Consider the following 7,739-nt stretch of genomic DNA (forward strand, 5'->3'; position numbering starts at 1 on the left):
TGGAAATTAAAGAAAAAAATTTTAAAGAACAGGTCATGGTTGACAGGTCATCTAATGCCTGCTTTTTACATTGTCCTTTTAGGTAAAGTTTTTTATTTGGAAAAATTATTATAACCAAAGTAATACAAGCTTATGGAGAAATCCCAAGGTGTCCAGAAATGTGGACAGTGAAATGCACGCGCCCTCTAAGCCCGTCTGCAGCAGAGGCTCGTCTCCCACTTGGGCCTCTTGTTTTAGCTCCTGCAGCATACCTGACGGGAACAACGCAGAGGAGGAAACATTTTTGCAGGCTCGTGGTTTCGGAGGTTCGGTTCATGGTCTGTGCTGGCTGGCTCCGAGCTGAAATATGGAGGCCGAGAGGAGTAACCTTTGTCCTGCTGCCGACCCTTTGGCTCAGCTGGGAGCCAGAGAGCAAGAGGAGGGGGCTGGGACAGGTCTAGTCCTCAAGGCCCCGCCCCAGTGCTCCACCTCCTGCAGCCACACACCACCCTGATCCTTGCTACCTGAGGGGCAGACAAGGCTTTCAACACATGAGCTTTGGAAAGCTGTTCCCAACCTGAAACCAAACACCTCTCCAGCTTTCCTTCTTCCTGTTTCATTTCTGAAGGAAACAGGACTTGTAAGAGCTGACTTTGTCCAGTACAAAGTCTCGGTCTCCCCAGCGACTTGACTCCAACCATTTGGACATGAAGGCATCTGTCCCAGTGATAAGCACATGCCTTGCACTGCCAGGTGCAGGGGGCAGCATGGGGGCGTGACCCCCAAGAGGCACAAGCCCAGAGAACCTACACACGCCGATGCCACCATCGGAGCAGCGGCAGGTGTGTTTGGGGGTGGTACTCAGAGGGCCCACAGAGGGAGCTGCTAAGGTGAGGAAGCCCTAGAAAGAGGGGAATCGGGGCAGGGCTGAGGTAGGAAGCAGGTGGCCCTGGACGCTCAGAACGCATATCCACTCCCAGCTGCAACACACATCGAGGGTAGTGGAGGGGTTCAGTCTCAGACTTCTGAGTTTCTGGGGAGCTCCAATTTTAAGTATCCATTCCCATCAGCAAGCAGCTTGAGGCTAAAGCTGAGAGTGACTTGGAAGATATGGTCAGTTGGAGTGGGGTGACATAGGCTCTTAGATAGGGGTTGTGGCCCCAGAAGCTTCAGTAAGGAAACTGGACTTTATCCCATGGGCAAAGGGCATCTACTGAATGTTTCAGGATAAGAAAACTGTGTATGTTTCCTATGACTGCTGTGAACAGATTACCGCAAACTCAGTGAGTAAAGCAACCCAAATCTAGTACCTTGGCCGCCAGAAGGCTGGCGTGTATTTGTTGGGCTGGGCACTTCTGGAGACTCTGGGGCGCGTCCTCCTCTGCCTAGCGAGGCCTCATGCCCTCCCAGCTCGCTTTGTCTTTAGAACACCTTCCGGTCTTGCCTTCTGCTTCCGGGGTGGCATCACGGTCTCTCTGGTCTCCTGTCTCCTCCTTATGAGGAGCTCTGGGAGTCGGCCAAGTCCACCAGGAAATCTCTGCATTGCCCAAGCTCTGAAAATTCCTTTGTGCCACCGGAGGCGCGTCCTCGGTCTCTGGCATTAAGACGTGGACCTCCTTGGGGAGGTACCACTCTGTGCGTGACCTAAAAATAACAACCGCAGCGTTCATTGCAACAAGCAGAGCGTGTTGAGCAGTTTTGGTCTTGGGGATTCCATCTAGCCCCTGCCCCATGGCCACTGTTGCTCCCATGCCATGGAAGGGCAAACTGAGACTCTAAGCCTTGCTCACTGTAAGGCTGACTCTCAGCCACTGCGCCATTTATCACTCTCTGTCTCTGTCTCTCACCCAGTACAAGAGTGTAAGCACCAGTAAGGACCTGCATTGGAGCCTAGCACTGGGCTGGGCGCCAAAGCTTCCAGCAAGCAGCGTCGCAGGCATAAACGGGGTGTTCTGCGCCTGCTGAGCTTTGCTCCTGCCTCTACAGCAGCCTGGAGGCCGTTTTTGGACCATGAATATGAGTTAACCTCTCCTGCCCAGGTGCACCCAGGTCTGAAATGTACCAGCCCCAGCCAGCCTGGGTCTCTGCTCTGCAAGAGGCAGCTCTGTAGGCCTCCCACGTGGGCGGGACAGGCCTCCAACTGGCCTGGCCCAGAGAGACAGCTTGTCCCTCTGCTTGGAAAGGTTAGGAAGATTTCCCAGAGGGGGGGACATTTGAGCAGAGACGTGAAGGTGAAGAATGAGGAGGATTTTATCATGTGCGGGAGGCTCGGGCTGTTGGGGCGGGCAGGCGGATTGGGTGGAGGAAATTTCCAGTACCAGAGTGGGTGAGAGAGGGAGGGGAGAGACAGAGCCAGAGAGAGACAAGACAGAGAGAGATAAACGATGCAGTGGCCGAGAGACAGAGAGAGAAAAGGAAAAAGGAAAAAAAAAAAAGAAAGAGACACACAGATGAGCAGAGAAAGAGACAGATGTTGAGGTAAAGAAATAGAGCCAGAGAGACTCAGAAACAGACCAGATAGGGACAGAGGTAGAGAAGCAAGATGGTGGGCGGAGGGAGAAATTAGGAGACACAAAGAGAGACCAAGGAAGAGGGGGGAATGGCACAGAGGCTGGAGGAGAAAGAGGCAGAGACACAGGAAGAAAAGAGGGGTGGATGGAAAAGAAAAGATACAGAGAGAGAGACAGAGACAGAGAGCCAGAGAGACACAAAAACAAGGAGAGACAGGAGTGGAGTGGAGCAAAGATGGGGGAGGGGCCCAGAGACACACTGAGCACGCAGGTGCGGGCTGAGAGAGAGAGGGGGCACACTTAGAAAAATCAGGAGGGGAGCTAAGTGTCAGAGATCAAAGAAAGGGGCAGAGGAGGAACCAGGCAGCAGGCGGGCTTGCATCCAGAAGTCCGTCCCTGGCAGAAGGGGGGCAGAAAGCCTGCCTGTGCGGCCCTGAGCTGGCTCAGTCTGCAGGACTGCACCGGGCTGGGGAGGTGCAGTCCACAGTCCCGAGGCCTGGCCAGCCCTGAGGCTGCTGCTGACCAGCCCAGCACTCTTGGGGAGTTCCTTGGCTTCCCAGGGCTCGTTCACTGTCCTCATCTGGTATTAGGGTTAGAGCAGATCCTCTCTGGGTCTCTCAGAATCCCAGGCAGAGCCGGGCCTGGTGGCGCACGCTTGTCATCCCAGCATTTGGGAGGCTGAGACAGGAGGATCGTGGTTTTCAGACAGCCTCAGCTGCTTAGTGAGGCCCTCTGCAACTCAGCGAGACCCTGTTTCAAAATAAAGAATAAAAAATAGGGCTGGGGGTGTAGCTCAGAGGGAGAATGCCCCTGGGTCTATCCCCAGTACCACAAAAAACCACACACACACACACACACACACACACACACACACACACACACACACTTAGGAAATGTTAAAGGCTGGAAAAATGCTCAGAACAAAATGTCAGGAAGAAAAAAAAGTTTCCACTTTCTGGTTTTTGAACCATGAATATGAGTTAACCACACAAAATTAGATTTAAAAGTAATAAAAATATGAGACTCTTTAACAATAATCATATGTGTGTCTATACACAGAGGTGTGTGTGTATGATAGAAAATATAACAAAATGTTGTAGATGTCAGCTCTAGGTAGGGGAATTTTGAATGGTTGTGGTCTTCCTATTTTTTTGTATTTCTAGATGTTTAAAGTAAGCACAGACTCATTTCTTTTTTACTCTGAAAATAGCTGCCTATGCATGTACACAAGATAGCTCCCAGCCCTGCTTTGGTGTGACCCTGAGGCTGGGCTCTGGGCTCTCTGTTGGTGTGAGGTGCTGTTGTCAATGAAGAACAACGGCCTTCCGCGGGTGAGCTGCGAACTCTCTGAGATGGGGGCTCTCTGGTCGTTCCAACCCTGCAGACATCTCAAGATTAGCTGGAGAACAATGCAAGTTGACTCTGTCTGCCCAAGGTTGGCCAATGGTGTTCACGAGCCACAGCAGACAGGCGTGTCAGGGAGGCAGTCTGCTGTGGTCTGGATGCGTCTCTCAAATGCACGCGCTGGGAACCTAATTCCCAATGCAACTGTTGAAAAGGAGGGCTTTGGGGAGGCATTAGGCCCACAAGTTGGTTAATGCTACTATGAAGGGACGTGACAGAGGGAACTCAGCCTTTTGGCCCTTCTGCCTCCTGCCACCTGAGGGTGCAGCCCAGCTCTCCTGCAAGGTCCAGGAAGGGAGCCATCTTTGATGGAGAAAGCAGCCCTCACCAGACAGGAACCCTGCTGGTGCCTTAACCCAGGACTTACAGCCCTCAGAGCTGCAGGAAATAAGCGTCTGATAAGTTACTCCGTCTTTGGTATTCTGTTACAGCAGCAAGCACAAGTCGACTAAAATACAGCCAAAAGCATTTGTTTTATAATTAATGTATTTGCACCCCTCCTCCCCTGCAGGTCCTGGGGTTGGGACAAGACGAGGTCTCTTACCTGGAGCTGGGTAGAGACTGAGCTGTGTCCAATGTGCCACCAAGCAGAAATTGTCCATTCCTCCGTCTTCCCTGAGAAATTCCTGGTGGGTTGTGGAAGCTCTGAGGAGTGAAGAGGTGAAGGAGGAGGGTAAGACGGAGGGCCACTGCTTCTTGGAGGCCCTCATGCTGGGAAACACAAGCACCATTGTCCAAACCCATGTATTCCAGGCGCATCCCCACATCCTGAAGATGAACGCACAGCCGTCATCCCGTGCTCTCCCTCAAAATTCCACCTGTTTTAGAGTAATTCAAGTCGATTTCAGAGAAATACTGCTTCACGTAAAAAAGTCTCAGTAAATACACACCTCAAAATTTTCATTCTTAATGTTGCAGTAGCTTTTCAGTTCATTAGAGTGTTATTAGTCAGTCTTCATAAAAGTGCTATGGATCTTTATTAAAAATGGAAGTTCACATCATTTAATGTTCCCATAAAAATGGGTGGTGGTAGCGTTGATTAATTTCTTCACATACAGTGAACTTTACAGCAAATTGGACAGTGTAATTCAATTCCTATTTCTGCAGATTTTTTTGTTGGTAGAAAATTGATATCATTCATATGTAATCATATTGCCTTTGCAAGAGATATTTAAGAAATAATATCCTGAGGTAATGATCGCATGGCTTAATTATTAATACCGTACTTTCACTCACGGAAGACGGGCGCATTCCTTTTATCCAGCCTGACTTCCATCAGAAAATATTTCTTCCATCTGAACTCGGCTGTGTGTGCCACCATGTGCACAAGCGTGTGCAAATGAGCTGTGTGCACAGGTGTGCGTGCAGATGAGCTCTGTACACGTGTTTCTCCCCTTAGCAGCTTTAAGCCAGAGGACAACTTGAAAGGTCGGGTTTGAAAAGCTTCCTCTGCACCCCTGTTCCAGACACCAAGCAAATCCATGGGGTCCCTTTGGCATTCAACAGCTGCAAACCAAGTGGAAATCTTCTGTTTTGGGATGCTGCGTGAGGTCAAATCCTCCAGAGAAACCAGACATATTTTACACAGAGAGGGAGTGGGGTTAAGAAGCTGGGTGTCAAGCCCCAGACAGGCGCCCAGGCAGAGACTGGAGTAGGGAGGGAGACCTGGGCTCACCCCCGGGGACCCTGGCCTGATGGGGCAGGACCAGCTCGCTTTGGAATGTCTGCTCTGCTCCAGTGCAGGGACTTGGAGGCTGTTCACAGCTGAACACAGCCTCGCTGCGTCACCTGGCCACCACGCGCCCTCACATAGGGGCACGGGGTGCTCAGCCGCTGAGGCAGCACTCAAGGTCCTTGTAGGCGCTTCTCGAACACTCGGGGTCCATGTCATCCCTCTCACCCGCAAAGAGAAAGGCCCGCGGGCTCCCTGCCTCAGGCCTGCGTCCTCTCAGCCTGCCCTCTTTCTTACTTCTACTGGCTGCTTTTGCCTCCCAAAACCCTTCCAGGGTCCTCTTGGGCTTCTCCCCGAGAACGCTCAACCTGGTGGTCCAGGGCCCGCTGCTAGGACCTTGGGATGGGGCCTGATGGGACATGTCACTGCTGGTACCCAGGGTTGGCCCAGCACGGGGCCGTCTGGGCTGGAGTGCAGGAAGGGGCTCTTCTGCGGGCAGGTGAAGGACCCGGCTCTGAAGGCACAGGCTGTCCACGAGGCTGGGTGCCCAGGGCTGGCCCCGAGGAGGCCCTGGGTGGAGTCACAGGGTAGAGCCCCGGTGACCTGCCAGCACCCGGGGTGGGCTGCTCCTGCGCCTTTTCTTCCTGGCTAGAGTCGGAGGGGAAGGGGTAGAGGCATCTCTGGCAGGTGGCCATACCTCAGGTCAGGAAGAAACACAACAAAACATTGCCAGGGAATGGAGTCTACAGCGTGGGGCCTCGCTCTGCTGTGTCCTCCTTAAAAGGTTGGCTGCCTAATGGGCAGTCCCCCGGCCAGCACACGTGCCGCTTCCCAACGATGCCCACGGGACACCAGGACATGGACCAGAGACAGACACGCACATGCACACTCAGACACCTAGCATGCCCTTACACACAGACACGCAGCACCCCTCACTTACACACTTACACGCACACACTCCCATACCTACACACAACACCCCCCCACAAACACACATGTACACACACACACACACACACCACAGATGGGCAGACAGTGCTCACCTGCACACTGACACACACGTTTCTACACGCCCACTCTTGCACACTCTCGGGGGCTCCTGCTGTTTGGCTGCTCACCCAGAGCGCATGCGTGGTGCCCACCCTGTGGGTGTGCCCCCTCCCGCTGTCTCTGCACCCTGCTGGCTTGCTCTTGGGACTCTGCCTAGAGGGGCCTCCCCGGGGAGGAGGCCTGGCCCGACCTGGAGCTCCAGGCGGGTGCTGCAAGCCATGCTCTGTCCTTTCTGGGGTTCCCTGGGAGTTGTTGTGGGGGTCTGACTATTTTGTAGTACTGAGGATGGAACCCAGGGGCATTTGACCTATGAGCTACACACCCCCTGCCCTATTTTTTATTCTTTATTTTGAAACAGGGTCTCACTAAGTTGCAGAGGGCCTCACTAAGTAGTTGAGGCTGGCCGTGAACCTGATCCTCCTGTCTCAGCCTACCAAATGCTGGGATTACAAGCGTGTGCCACCACGCCCAGTTTATTCTTTATTTCTGAAACAGGGTCTCACTATGTTGCAAAGGGCCTCACTAAGTAGCTGAGGCTGTCCACGAACTGTGATCCTCCATCTCAGCCTCCCAAGTGCTGGATGACAAGCGTGCGCCAGCACACCCGGCTTGGGGTGTGACTCTTGCTCCCCAAGTATGTGTGTGGAGCTCAAGTCCACATAAAACCCCTTTGTCTTGCACACGGGCTGTCCTCTGAGCTCGGTGGGTACAGGTAAGTGACCCTCCTAGGAGGGGCAGCGTTTGCTCCCGTGCCCCCGGGACGGCCTTGGCATGGAACAGCAGCCTCTGCGCTCGGAGTGGTGTGAATGGAGCCAGGTGAGGGTTCCCTCTGGGGAAGCTGGTCTCTCTTCTGCAGCTTGCTGCTCTGTCTCCAGGACTGCATCCTGGTGACTCTGAGCTCTTCTTCTGTAAAGACAGATGCCAGGGAACCTCCAGGCCGCGACTCCGACCTGTCGCTAAAGCAACATCCCAAAAGACTCCAGAAGGAATGTCTCTTCTCGTTTCCCAGAGTTCTGTCCCGAGGGCTCCTTGCGCAGCCTCTGGCCCTTGTTGGAGCCCCAGGTAATGGCAGCTGAGGGCTGGGGTTGTAGCTCAGTGGTAGAGCGCTTCTAGCATGTGCAAGG

The sequence above is a fragment of the Muscardinus avellanarius genome (assembly GCF_963383645.1).
Source record: "Muscardinus avellanarius genome assembly, chromosome: 17".
In the NCBI taxonomy this organism is placed as follows: domain Eukaryota; kingdom Metazoa; phylum Chordata; class Mammalia; order Rodentia; family Gliridae; genus Muscardinus; species Muscardinus avellanarius.